Below are 14167 nucleotides of genomic sequence, written 5' to 3'. Positions count from 1 at the left end.
GCTTTCTTTTGTGTGTGCCCCAAGCCCCAGAATCGCAGTACGTTTTTGCACTTGGATGGCGGGACCCTGGACAGCTTGAGAAATACTGTGCTGGATGCTTCTGCCCCAGGAATTAAACTCCCTGCCCTTCTTGGGAAGGTTTTAGCTGAGGGCCTCGGTGACTGCCATTCAGTACGGAAACGGTTCTCCAGCCAGTGGTGACCTCGTGATCACTGCCTCACCGCAGAGCTTCCTGACCTTGACGTGGTCAATGTCTTCGGTCGCCTGGCAGAGAGACAAGGCAAAGTTTCAAAGAAAGCAGCTCAGATCTCCCTCCAGTGGGTGGACCGTATGGGATTCATCATAGAGAAAGTGGCACCTCCCAGTAGAAAGCAGCTCCGGGAATCCGTTGCTGGAGGTGCCCAGAGGCTGTGGCCTCCTGAGCCTCCAGGAAGGATAACGGGAGGCAGAGGGGAGCCTGGTTCACAGAAAGGGAGCTTCTGCCAGAACAAAGCCTGGGTCTGCCGCTTGCCACCCTGTGTGCTGGGGCAGGAACGTGAGAGCCAGGCTCCTTCCTGCCCAAGACACAGGACATCCAGGGCGCTGGTCACTGGACTCCCACATGACATTCAAACCCTCTCCCAGGGCTGGCCTGTGGGTGAGAAACACCACCTAAAGCCTACTGATAGAGCAAGTGGGTGCCCAGGGTGGGGCTGAGAACGGGGAGGGTTGGAAAGTAACCCAAGGACCTGCTTTCCCTGCGGTGCCCCCCGGGGAGCCCAGGTGAAGGTGGCCCCTCACGTCAGTGCCCTCACAGCCCTGACCCCCATATCCTGGGCCTCGGGGGGACAAATACCCGAGCACCCCCAGTACCTGCCTGCACCTGCTGCAGTTAGGGCTGCCCTGTCTTCTTCACGGACCAGTCCTCACCCCTCCCTGCAGGCCTCCATGGCAGGAGCAGGGGTCGCGAATGGAAGGAAACTTCTGCACTGGGCAGAGAGCCTCCGCCAGGCTGGGGCCCGAGCGGGGGCCACAGGACTTGATTCAGTGGGAGTCTGTAAGCGGTGGTGGTCTCTGCCCCTGGGGTGAGCGGAGGGGGCACTCAGAGCCCCAGCACCAGCCCCGTGGGCCTGCACCGTGTGTCCTCATACCCCCAAGCCCCACACTACCCAATAGTCATGCCATGCGACACTGGCTGCAGATGTCCGGTCAGGAGAGGCCCAGAGGTAGCCCTGGTGCCAGATCAGATGTGCCTTTTCATGGGCAGCGGGCATACCAGGTATCAGAGCTTCGCTTTGAGTGTCTATAAGCTGAACTGCTCTGCAGACGTGACGCCCACGTGCAGGGCAAGGGCGCGCATGGTCGCTGGCTCGGAAGTGTGTGTCCAGGGGCCGACCGCACCCGTGCTTCCTGCCCGACGCTTCCAGGCCTCCCTGGTGGGCATGGCTGGACCCGCCTCCATGGGCTCCCTGACCCAGAACCTGCGGGGCCACCGCTGGCGGGGCCGCCGGGGATGAGGGTGGTCACCCGCTCCCCGCCCCCCACGCTGCTCAGCTCTTCCTCCCCAGGGACCAGGGGACAGCCGGCCGGTGGAGTCTGGGCCTGGCACCGGCAAAGCTCGACCCACCCCTCCACGGGCCCTTGGCCAGTCCTCAGGCCCCCAGTCTGGCCCTCCTGGCGTCCACGGCCCCCCGCCCCTCACTCCTGGTGTGGACGGCCGCGTACACGAGCTGCCCGGGAACTCTTCCCACGCGGGACGCCCCCCATCCTGCTTCTCTGTCCTGCCGCCTCCTGGGGGCCCATGGGGGCTGCTGGGCCTTGAGATCTGAACGCTTCCAGGTATGGGGTGAACCTTCCCCTCCCCGCTGGAGCCTCCCCCTCCAAGGAAACAGGGGGACCCCCCCAAGCTGGCCCATCCCCGGGCTCTGCTGCGAGTCTGCTGGCTTTGCCCTCCTGACCCTGCAGTAAAATCTGTGGGAACGGGACCGGCGAGTCCCCTCAGGACGGCGTTCCCGGAGATTTCCCAAGACCCCTTGCCGCCCCGTTAGGAGCAAATCACTAGTCAGCCCGTGCTTCTGTCACCCCACCAGCAGGCTGGGAAGCCGAGGCCCGGAGAAGCCAAGTAACCCACCGAAGCGCAGATGTGGGGCCACGGAGTGGGGTCTGCACCCTCCATCCACCCAGGTGACGGCCCGCTCCCGGCAGGTTCCACGTGCCCCCATGAGGGGACCAGCTCTCAGAGCCTCCTCTTAGGGGCAGTGCAATCCTTCCCCTCACTGGGGTTTGTTTTACAAATCCTTCCTTTGCTGGGATTTGTCTTACAATCCTGTTTTGGGGTCACCCAGGAGGCCTTTCCCTGTGAAGTGGGTTCAGACTTGTGTCACCAGGGCAGCTTTCCTGGGTCACACTCACCACCTGCTCGTCCATTCCCAGCTCAGACCCAGAAAGACCCCAACCCCATGGCTCCACCTGGGCACCCACTCCCCTCTAGCCTGGCCTTTTCCTCCCATGTCCCCTGAAGCATCACCAGGAGCTCCCACCAGCCTGGGGTGGGGTATCCGCTCTGTCCTAGGAAGCCTCCATGGTGTCAGGTGGAAGAAGCAAGAGGTACTCATGGGGCCTCCCTCATGGAACACAGTGGCCAGCCCCCAGCTACTGAACTTGACTCTCTGGATGAGCCTGGGTAGGGGTCCAAGGACCTGCAGCATTTGCTGGCTCTCGTCTCATCCCAACACTGCCCATGAGGATATGGAGGCCCCCTGGGCAGTCACCCAGCAGCCTCTGGGGCTCACGTGGGCAGGCCCCCCGACAGGCTCAGCACCCAGGAACCGTGCCCAGAGCCCTCACTACAGGCCGCCCCGAGCTCCCCGTGTTGGTCCGAGCTGCCCCTGATCACTTCAGAGCAGGATCTGGACTAACAGCAGCTCCTGGACAGGTCTGTGTTCCTGGGCTTCACTCTGTGCAGCCTCCCTCCACTGGGTTTTCCAGAGGCTTCCACCACACCAGGTACCTGGCCTGTGTCTCCACCCACCTCCCCTCCTCTCCCTGATTCCAGGGTTTCTCTCATGAGAAGAGGGTCTCTTGAAATTGTCTCCCACTCATGAGCCAGTTAAAATGATTAGAAAATGAGCTAGAGCTGCAGCCCCTTGTCTATCCGGACCCTCAGGACCCCACACCTGGTCCTTGTACTGACCCATTTGCAGCAAGACCCATTTCCTGCAACCATGAGCCCCTGGTGGGTGAGAGTTGGCTGCCCAGCTGTTCGCAGGTGTGCTGAGTTAAGGTCTGTCTAAATAGCCCCTCCGGGCAGCAAGAGTACCTGCAGCTGTACCCAAGGGCACACTTTCTGCCCTGTTAGCCGCTGTGGGCCGGGGCTGTGTGGCGGGAGTGAGGAGCCGTGGCCTCTGCTGGCCCTTCCACAGGAATCACCAGGCCACGACCTGCTAAGGAAGAGCACCCGAATCTGCTCTGGGAAGTCCTCCCCAGGCAGAGGTGAGGAAGCAAGAAAAGAGGCAGAGAGGGCTCAGACAGCAGTTACTCAGGTAGGCAAATGGAAAGCTTCCGGAAAAGCCCCGAGGCTGGGACCATCCCCCGTGGCCTGCAGACGCCAGCTCGGCAAGTGTGTGTTCCTGGCTGGGGCGCCCAGCCCTTTCTTCCAGGTTTTCAAGTCTGCGCATGCTCAGGTGGTTTACCTGGGAGGGTGGATAAGGCTCAGGAGCATCATCTGCTCAGAGACCCTGACACAGGCCGCCAGCTTTCTGGTGACGGTGCTCCCGTGGGGGCCGCTGCTGCGCGGGAGAGCGTTCCCCACCTCTGACCAGCCTCGGATGGTTCCCCGGGGCAGTGGGTGTCCTCACGGAGTTTTTCTGTGTAACTGGCGGGTTCTCAATTAGCCGCGTGAAAGGCCCTCGGTCAGGGTTGAAATGCCCCCTCCCGTGTGCAGGTGTAGGAACCCGGGGGCCGTGTGCAGCCAGCACCCTTCGGGACGGCCTTCGGACTCGACCTCTCAACCTTGTGCTGTCCAGCCTCTGCTTTGGGTTTTCTGGGGGCCCAGAGCTGACTCCGAGGTCTCTCTCATCCAGGCTCTATCTGCCTTTGGAGAGACCTGCACTTCCAGGATCCTACAGAGCAGCGTCTGTGGGGCCCTTCTGTGGCTTCTCTTGCAAATGACCCTGAGCTGGGTGGTTTAAAGCAACGGGAACCCATCCTCCCCCAGTCCTGGGGACCAGACACCCGAGGTCAAGTGTCTCAGCGCTGAAGTCCCTCCGGAGGCTCCAGGGGAGGGTCCTTCCTGCCCTTTCCAGCTCCTGGGGTGTCCAGGGGTCCCCAGGCTGTGGCTGCCTCCCTCCATCTCTGCCTTACCTCGGGTGGCTTCTCCTCTGTGTCTGTGTCCCCTCTGTTGTCTCTTATCAGGACTCTGACATTGGGTTTAGGGCCACTCTAGCCCACAATGACCTCGTCTCAGGACCCTCATCCACACCCGCAAAGGCCCTTTCCCAGGTATGGTCCCGTTGATGTGTTCCGGGGGACACAGCTTTTCAGGCCACCATTCAATTCTGTGCATAAACCAACCCTCGTTTTAAGAGAAGACCAAGGTGCTGTGCTGACGGGCACAGACGCAGCCACGGGCGTGCGGGTCTGGGGAGAATGAGGACCCTGGAAGCACCTGGAAAGGAGCAAGGCCTGGCGGCGTCGGAAGCTGAGCGCTTCCACCACGTCCCGTGAGAACCGCCACTTCACCCTGTCGGTGGAGAGGAGCCCAGCGCCGAGTCCGGGAGAGGCTACCTTGCAGAGCCGGCCCCTCTGGGAGTCCATCCTCGGTGGCATCAGGCAACGGATGACTCCGGGCTTCAAGGCATCACTTTCCGGCAGGTGATGACGGCACTGTCCCTTTAGGCTCAGCAAGACTAGAATGGGGGGTTGGAAGGAGACGCGTTTGGGAGCGTGTGAGGCTGGTGGTCAAGGAAACGTCCCCTTTAAGCTGAAGGCAGACCTTGGGGAGTTGGACTCCAGGCACCTTTTAAAGGGGCTGCCCTGAAGCACCCTGACCTGAGAGGTGGTCTCGGCACAGGCTGTGGTTTGAGGGAAGTGTGACGAGATGAAGCCTTCCTTTCTGTTCCTGATGGGGAGGGTTTTACAGGCACTTCAGCTTTCAGGGCGAATGTTTGTTACTGGAACAAAGTGCCGTGTCCTGAAATGGGCTCAAGCTCAAGATGTCTCTGCCCCCTTCATGGGAGGGTCCAGGGCGGGGGGTGTCAGGGGCCAGGCTCTGTCCCCCTTGTTTCTCCTCCCTGCTTCTGGGTGGAGGACTCCAACCAGGAGGGGGTGGGGTGCCCACGTGGGCACCATGAGCGGGTAACGGATTACGGGCTGTGGTGGGCGCCGGGCAGCTCTGCTGCAGCAGGGTCACCAGGGCACTAGCGCACGTCTCTGGGTCCTGTGAAGTGGGACTGCACGTGGGCTTGAGCTCTCTGGTGCTTGTGGTTCTGGAAGTCACGGAGGAGGTGTCCCCCGGCAGGTGAAGCTCATGTCCCCAGTGGTGGTGAAGCCAGATCTGCGGTTCAGACGGGTGTGGCCGCGTGTACGGGACAAAACGAACGCGTGTGCCTGTAGATCAGGCGCACGGGGCTGCCTGAACTCTCCTCTCGCGCGCCCTCCCCGGGGACCCTCCTCAGCTGCGGAGGCTCCGTAACTCACGCGCAGGGGATGGAGCGTGCCCAGCCTGAGGGCTGATTTACCCTGCGTCCGAGTCTGCTCGGCGCTGCCACATCAAATGCCCGAGTCCAGGCGCTTACACAACAGACCTGTCTCCTCGCCTGGATGCTGTCTGAGATCAAGGTGTCTGCAGGTTGGTTCCTCCCGGGGCTTCTCTCTGCGTGTGGACCTCCGTCTTCTCCCCATGTGCTCACGTGGTCACCCCTGTGCCTGTGTCCTGGTCTCTTCTTGTAGGACTTCAGTCCTGATGGACCAGGATCCACCGTCATAGCATCGTTTTACCTTGACGGCTCTTGAAAACCCCATCTCCAAAGACAGTCACATCCTGGGTTCCTGGGGGTTAAGGAGCCAGCACGTGTTTTGTGGGGAAACAGCTGAGCCCACACCGTCCTGCTTAGGACCTGGAGGGGCTCTGTCCCCGCTTCCCTCAAGTTCCATGGCAGTGGGGGTGGGTGTGAGACAGCCCAGGGAGAGGCCACTCGTCCAGGTCTAGTTGGGGACAGTGCAGGGCCTTAGTTAGGGAGAGGGCAGGGACTGAGTTAGGCATAGTTCAGGGCATTTGTTAGGGATAGAGCTGGGCCTTGGATAGGGACAGCTTAGTCTAGTTAGGGAGCCCTCAAAGCCTTACTTAGGGAGAGCTTAAGGGCATTAGTTAGGGAGAGTATTGGGCCTTGTTAGGGACAGCGTAAGTGTAGCTGGGAGCAGCACAAGGCTTTAGGTAGGAACAGGGCAGGCCCTCCTTTGGGACAGCTCAGTGCCTTAGTAAGAGACCTTGCCCAGGCTTTGTTAGGGACAGCTCAGGGCTTTAGGGACACTGCGGTGCTGTAGGTAGGGACAGCGCAGGGCCTTAGTTAGGGACACTGAAGTCCAGTTAGGGACACACGGAGGCTGAGGTCATGAATGAAGGGTGGGAGTGCAGCGGTGTTTTGGTGGGCAGGCTGTGCCCATCTCTGTGCCCTTTCTCTTGCGATTTCTCCCCAACGTCCTGCTCGCCTTTGCACCTGAGCCTCTTTCTCCTGTCCCCGACCGGCGTCATGGGGATCTGACCTAAAGGCGTGTCTCGTTGCTTAAGGCAGGGTGACCTAAAGCTGGCTCTCCTGACTCAGTGGGGCAGCAGGGCAGCTGAGTGTTTTAAGGTCGTGGGATGTGGCAGGTTGGGGTGGATATCCTGGGAGGCTTTGAGAAATACCCCATCTGTAGGGCTCTTCACTGTGCTTAGAGGGAGAGGAGGACCGAAATCGAGCTGGCAGGTGCCCAGGATTAGTGCCCCCAGGGGCTGCTGAGGGAGACGGAGGAAGGACTGAGAGTTGCTGTTAGAGGACACGGCCGCCAGAGGGCGCCAGAGCCCCAGCAGCGCCCCGCCCCCCGCAGCTCCCCCCGCAGCTCCCTGGCCGCATGTCCAGGCTCAGAGGACGGAGATGGGTCGGTGGAGCCCCAAGGGGGTGCCCATAGCTTGGGGCTTGGGTATAGGACACCTCTGACCACCTGCCCCCATTTTCCTCACCTCGGAGAGGAGACACACTTCTGCCTTCCTATCTGTGATCAGTTCTTGTCTGGTGGGGTGACCCAACGGCTAGAGAGCGTGACAGGCTGTCTGTGGTCTGCGTGCCCTTTGATGGTTTGGAGGCACAGCTCCGGCCCCAGAAATACCTGGCGCACATCTTGTATGTGCAGTTTTCTAGAATCAGCTTGCAAGGGCTTTGGGCTGGTGGTCGTGAATGGAGGGTGTCAAAGGGGTGCTATGTTGGGGGGTGGGCTACGCTCCCCCCTGTGAACTTTGTTTTGAAATTGATCCCCAGCTTCCTTTCTCCCTTCCCTCTTCCCACCTCTTGGTAGGGAAAAATACCTAAAACCCAGTGACGTGAACAAAGGGTGTGAGGTTACTGATTTAAAGCTGGGCCCCAGGACTGAAGGGTCCAGATGGATTTAACGGCCACTCCTGTGCATTAAAAAGCAGGGCGGCTGAGGGATGGCAGGCTGGGGGGTGGTGTCAGGTGGGGCGAGGGCCCTGGCAGACCGAGAAATCCGGGCCCCGTCTGCAGGGCCTTTCATGGTGCTCATGTTAGGGCACCGTTGACTGAACCACTGAAACCGCCCCCCTGGGCCAGGCAGGACCCCAGTCCTTGCAGGAGTTGTGTCACAGCAGGTGGCCCTGAGGAGAAACACGGTGCTGCCCTGGAGACAAAGTGGGAGGGTTGGGAGGGCATGGGAGGGGGGCAGACGACCAGCCTCCCTGATCCGTAGGCTCCGTCTCGGCTGAGAAGCACGTGTGCCACCAGGAAGGCCCCCGGTCCCGTAACACCTGAGGCTTTGAGCCGCATGGCGGAGCCGTTCTCCTGGGCTCCCTCCCCTGCTGCCCTCCGCCTGGGCGTCCTTCCCAAGAAGCCTCTCCCTCTGTCGGCACGTGTGTCTCCTGAGACAATTCATTTCCCAGTGTCAGACAGGAGCCCACACTGGGCCCTGGAGGGGTCCCCTTCTGCCGCAGCTGGCGACTCTGCCAAGGCACCTTCCTCACCGGGACTGATACCCCGACCATCAGGCCCCGGCTCTGCTCCCTCATCCCCCGCTTCTCTCAGTCTGGCCACTCTCCCTCCCGCTGAAACCTCTGAAGACTCCGCATACTTCCATTTACTGTCGGTGCGCTGAGGCTGAGCAGGCCCTGGGACGTCCTGGGAACAAGCCTTCCTGTGTCCCCTGCTTCGGGATTTTAGGGAACCAGTTTCAGCCTCCGTGACCTCCCCTGAGCTCCCAAAGGGCAGGTTCAAACTGCTGCTCATCAGGGAAGGGAGGGGAGGCAGAGACAGGAGACCAGTCAAGAGGCAGCAGGGCAGCCCCGGGACCGAGTCCTGGATCCCCTTCAAGGAACACGCATAACAGCCTCTGAGTCCCTCTGCAGAACGAAGCCCCCAACACGTGACAACCAGAGTGGAGGACCCCCGGAACCAGTCCTGGGGCCACGAAACACCGACTCTGAGGGGGAGTAAAGCTTGCATCCACCCCGCCCTTGTCTGGGCCCCTATTTTCTCTCCCCAAACTCTAAAAGCACCTCCTGTTCTCTCCCGAAGGCGGGCACAGTCCTTAGGGCGTGAGCCGGCTGTGGCCTCCTCTGCCTGGCAAAGCAATAAGGCTATTTTTTCCTCCTTTACCCCAAACTCTGTCTCCAAGTTTCTGTTCGACACCAGTGGACAGACGCCAAGTTTCGGCCACTGTACTGGGATCTGCCATTCCGTGTCTCTGAGGGTTTTCTGAGAGACGGCAATCTTATATTTCGGGGGCCTATGACTAGGATGCCCCCCCCCGCCCCGTGTTTTGTGCATGAGATGTTGTGATTTGTGATGGCCATTCTGCCTTGTGACATGGGACGTTCTGGTTCTGTTCCACTGCGGTGCCCTCTGGGGTGAATTCTGTCTGACTGGGAAGATTTTCACTATGAGCCTAAGACTAAGAAAAAGACACTTTATTTTAATACAGTGTAGCCACAATATTCTTTAGATTCCAGAGAAAATTGGTCTAGGTGAAACTCTTGAAAATTTCAAAACTGGTTTTTTGGCATAGAGTTAGAAAAAGCGAGTTCGATAAAGTATCTTTTCAGAATTCTGACCCTGCGATAACAAATTCTTCTGGGAGAACTTGTGTTTCTGTCCACGCACCTTGAGACCTGGGCTCTCAGGATCGCGTGTCTAGGCCATCGCTAATGGACCTGCATGGGTCGTGCAGTGGTTTTAGCATCTGGTTGGCCTCATACTGGCTTCTGGAGAGCAGGGCGTATGGCCGTGAATGCAGTGCATTGATGCAGTGGTGTTGGGGGTGGGGGACTAAGCCGACCCCTGGGCTTTTCCCCTCCAGAGATCTACAATTGTTCTTCCATCCCAGCCAAGCCTCTTCCTCCGCTGTCAGACACCTGCTGCAAGGAAGCTTCCTAAAACCAGGAAACGTGAATAAAGGCTGGGTGGTCCTTGATTACAAGCCGGGTCCCACGGCTGAATGATGCTGATTGAGTCAGAGCCTGCTCACATGACTTATAAAGTCGGGTCCTTGATTTGAGGGGGAGGTGTCGTGTGGGGGAGGGTCCTGGCCGACTGTGAGCAAGTCATGCCCCCCCGCCCCCGCAATGTATCTCAGTGCGCCCCAGAGGGGGAGGAGCAAGGGCATCAGGCTGGCAAGGGGCCCAGGCCAGCACAGACCAGGCTTCTGCTGTGCGAGGCAGAGGCGGGGCTGAGAGGTGCTGGTAGAGCACATGTCCGCCAGAGGGCGCCAGTGCACAGCAGGGCCCCTGCAGCTCCCTGGTCGCACCTCCAGGCTCAGAAGGGGGTTGGACATGGCCCCATGGAATTTCAAGGAGGTGCAGGAGCCGGGTGTTTGAGTTCATGGTGCCTCTGACCCTGTGAACCAATTTGCCTCAACTGAGGGGACAGTTCTGCCATCACATGTCACAAGATGAGGGAGATAGAGAGGCTGTCTGTGGTCTGAGTGTCCTTTGCTTGTTTGCAGGCAGAACTCTAGACCCAGAGACATCTGGCTTGAGTGTGGTACATGCAGTTTTCTAGAATCAGCCTGTCAGGGAGTTTGGCTTCCGGAAAGCTGGGCTTCAGTTGTGAATGCAGTGTGTCTATGCGGTGGTCTTTTGGGGGGTGGGCTGTGCTCATGGTTGGGTTCTTTCTCTCTAGAGAGCTCTACAGTCTTCATCTTCTCCCTGCACCTGAGCCCCTTCAGCCTCTGCAGGACACACATTTGAAGGAAACTGTCTAAATCCATGTAAGGAGACTCATGGCCGGGTTATTTAGGATTCCAAGCAGAGTCCTGGGGAGGAAGGCTGCTGAGTCAAAGTCTTCTGTCCTGACTTAAATAGCAGGGTTGCTGATTTCAGGGAGTGGACAAAGTCGGGTGTGGTGAGTGGCCTGGCTGATTGTGAATAAGTCACAACCCCACCATCGTGCATCTGAGTGTGAGGGAGACAGGTAAGAAAACCACACGGGCACGTGGCCCAGGCAAGGGCAGACCAGGGTTCCTCTGGGAGGCAGAGGAAGGACTGAGACTGGCAGTTAGATGCCACGTCCAACAGGTGGCGCCTGAGTGACAGCAGTCCTCCCCACCAGTGCCCCCACCCCTGCAGCTCCCTGACCACAGAACCAAGCTCAGATACAGGGTGGAACATGATTGGTGGAGGCCCAAGTCGGTTCCCAGACATTTGCCTTTGGTTACATGGTGCCTCCAACACTGTGACCCAATGTGCCTCAACTCGGAGAAGGACGAAGGTTCTGCCGTCCCATCTCAGGCTCCGTCTCTGCACAATCATGTGGTCCAGAGGATGGAGAGTTTGACAGGCTGCCTAGGGCATGAGTGCTTGTTTGGAGGATATCACTGGATCCAGAAATCCCCGGCTTATGTCTTGGGCCTGCAGTATTTTAGAATCGGCCTGGGGTGACATTGGCTTCTGGAAAGTGAGGCTGTTAGCGGTCAGTATGGTGCATCACTGGGGTGGTGTCGTGGGGGCGGGTCTCAGCCATTCCTGTGCCCTTTCTCTCTCGAGATCTCCACCTCCTCCTTCTTCCCGCTCCACCTGAGCCACCTCCTCCTCCTCTGGATGTAGGATCCCTACCTACATCCAGGGAAAGTGAATAACTGGGAGGTCCTGGATCTCAAGCCGGGTGTCAGGGCTGAGGGCTGCTGATTGATGGCCAGTGGGCTTTGTTGACCGACCAAGCAGGGTGTTTGATTTCAGGGAGTGGGGTGGTCTCGGGGGAGTGCGCTGGCCGATTTGAGATAGTCCTACACCTGCCCTTCATGTATTTCAGTGCGCTGCGAGGGAGAGGAATTAGGAAATCAGGCTGGCAACTGGCCCAGGCCAGTGCAGACCAGGGTCCTGGTGTGGGAGGCAGGAGGGTTGAGAATTGCTGTTAGAGCAGTTGGCCACCAGAGGGCATCAGAGCTCCAGCGGAGCTGCTCCCCCAGCTCTGACTTCACCTTCAGGCTCCAAGAAAATCTAGAAATGGGTCCTTAGCACCAAAGGAGGTGCCCAGAGCCTTCCATTTTGGTATATGGTGCCCCTGACCCTCTAACAAAATTTGCCTCCTCAGGAGAAATAATTCTGCCGTCACATCTAAAGTTCAGTTCCTGCATGGTCAGGTGTCCCCATGGCTAGAGAGGTGACAGCCTGTCTGGGGTCTGAGTGCCCTTTGACTGTCTGGAGGCAGGTCTCTGGATCCAGAAATACCTGGCTTGAGACTGTTTTCCAGAATGGGGCTGGGGTGCAGTTTGACTTCTGGAACCCTGGGCTTCTGGTTGAGAAAGGTACCAGGGTTTACAACCAGTGGCTACTTTGGGATGGTCTGTGCTCCTCCCAGTGACTTTTCTCTCCAGAGGTCTCCTCCACAACCTCCTCCTTCCCTGCCGAGCCCGGGGACAAAGAACCCAGCCAAGTCCAAGTAATGTGTAGAAATGCTGGGTGAGCCTTGATTTCAAGCTGGGTCCAGGGCTGAAGGGTTCTGCCTGATGCAAAGCCTGCACATTTGACTTCAAAAGGGGCATGTTTGTGTCTGATTTCAGGGAGTGGGTTTGGGTCGGTGTGGGGGAATTGCCCTGGTGACTTTGAGATCGTCATCACCCCGCCTACAGGGTATTTCAGGAGGCGGAGAGGGAGAGAAGGAAATTACACTGGCAGCAGGTCAGAGCAGAGCTGGGCTCCACTAGGGAGGCAGAGGAAGGTCTGGGAGCTGCCGTTAGAGCCCAAGTCTCAACAGAATGTGCTGGGGCACCGGCAGAGCCCCATCTGCAACCTCCCTGGCTGCACCTTCAGACTCAAACACAAAGTTGGGGATGGGTTGGGGAGGCCAAAAGAGGGGCCCAGAGCTCGTTCTGGTTACAGGGCACCTCCAAGTCTCTGGGCAATTTGTCTCATCTCAGAAAAAGGGACATTTCTGCCATCGCATCTCAGGTTCAGTTCCTGTATGGTCTGGTGGCCCAATGGCTAGGGAATTTGACAGGCTGTCTTGGGTCTGAGTCTCTTTTGATTGTTTGGAAGCACAACTCTGGACCCAGAAATACCTGGCTGTAATTCTGGCCATACAGTTTGCTAGAATCAGGCTGGTCCATGTGGAGCTGAGCTTCTAGAAGTCTGGCTTTGTGGTTGTGAATGCACTGTGTCATCCCAGTTGTTTCTGGGGACAGGCTGTGCTCGTACCAGTGCTCTTTCTCTCTAGAAATCTCCTCACACTCTTTCTTCACTCCCACCCGAGACTCTTCCTCCGACAGACACTTGTTCCAAGGAAGCTACCTGCAAACAGATAGTGTGAAAAAGGCCTTGGTTTCATGCTAGTTCCCAGGGCTGAAGCGTGCTGACTCATTCAGAGCCTGCTCACATGACTTATAAAGTGGGCCCATTGATTTCGGGGTGTGTGGTGGTGTCGTGCAGGGTGAACGTCTTGCTTGAAAGCGAGCTACTCATACCTGGCTGGTAGTGTATTGCATTGCTCCGAAAGGGAGCGGAATAAGGACCTGAGGCTGGCTGGTGCCCCAGGCCAGTGCATGCTCCTGACTGGGAGGCAGAGGAAGAGCTGAGAGCTGCTGTTAGAGCACATGTCCGCCAGAGGGCGCCAGCGCACAGCAGCGCTCCCTGTACCTACCTGTTTGGATCTCCACGCTCAGAAGGGGATTGGGGTTTCACCCTTGGATCTTCGACATGGTGTGTGGAGCCTGGTGTTTGTGTTCATGGTGCCTCCGACCCTGTGACCCAATTTGCCATCAGGTGTCTAATTCAATTCCTGTCTGATCGGGTGGCCACAAGGAGAGAGAGATAGACAGGTGCCTGGGGTCGGAGTGTCCTCTGCTTGTTTTCAGACAGAACTCTGGACCCAGAAACACCTGGCTTGAATGTTAGATGTGCAGTTTTCCAGAATCAGCCTGGAGGGGAGCTTGGCTTCCGGAAAGCTGGGCTTCATTCGTGAATGTAGTGTGTCCATGAGATAGACTTTTGGGGAATGGGCTGTGCTTATGGACGGGATCTTTCTCCCCAGAGATTTCCACAACCTCCATCTTCCAACTGCACCTGAGCTGCTTCAGCCTCTGCAAGACAGGCATTAGAAGGAAGCTGCCTAAATGCATGCAAGGTGAATCATGGCTGGGTTGTTTAGGATTCCAAGCTGAGTCCCGGGGAGGAAGGCTGCTGATTCAAAGCCTGCTGTCCTGACTTAAATAGCAGGGTTGTTGATTTCAGGTGGTAGATAAAGTCAGGTGTTGTGAGTGGCCTGGCCATCTGTGAGACAGTCACAGCACTGTCCGCAGTGCATTTGAGTGTGCTGAGTGGGAGACGGGAAAGAAAATCTCATTTGCAAGTGCTCCAGGCAAGGGCAGAGCAGGGTTCCTCTCTGGGAGGAAGAGGAAGGGCTAAGACTTGCTGTTAGGGCTCCTGCCCGCCAGATGGTGCCAGAGCGACAGCAGAAGTTCTGCTCCCCCAACCCCTGCCCCTCTGCAGCTC

At 58.3% G+C, this 14167-nt stretch overlaps 1 long non-coding RNA gene across 3 annotated transcripts in view; it reads right to left on the bottom strand.

Annotated features, from left to right (window-relative positions):
• Positions 1 to 9136: 9136 nt before the first annotated feature.
• The window catches only part of LOC110255343 (uncharacterized), a 63756-nt gene continuing 58725 nt past the window's right edge, over positions 9137 to 14167 (bottom strand). For 2 of the 3 annotated variants that reach the window (XR_014843300.1, XR_014843301.1), the window contains exons 4-5: positions 13020 to 13358; positions 9137 to 11203 (exon numbers count right to left, since the gene is read on the bottom strand). This is a non-coding gene — a long non-coding RNA (uncharacterized LOC110255343). Of the gene's footprint in view, positions 12968 to 13019; positions 13359 to 14167 lie in introns of all 3 variants that reach the window. The other variant, XR_014843302.1, reaches the window with a different exon arrangement.

This window comes from Sus scrofa, chromosome 4 (genome assembly GCF_054392235.1).
Source record: "Sus scrofa isolate SSC_HxYL_T2T_F1_AM1 chromosome 4, Sscrofa_HxYL_maternal_Yorkshire_Landrace_v2.0, whole genome shotgun sequence".
Taxonomy (NCBI): domain Eukaryota; kingdom Metazoa; phylum Chordata; class Mammalia; order Artiodactyla; family Suidae; genus Sus; species Sus scrofa.
The sequence above is the reverse complement of the archived record's forward strand: the minus strand, read 5'-3'. Positions and strand labels throughout refer to the sequence as shown.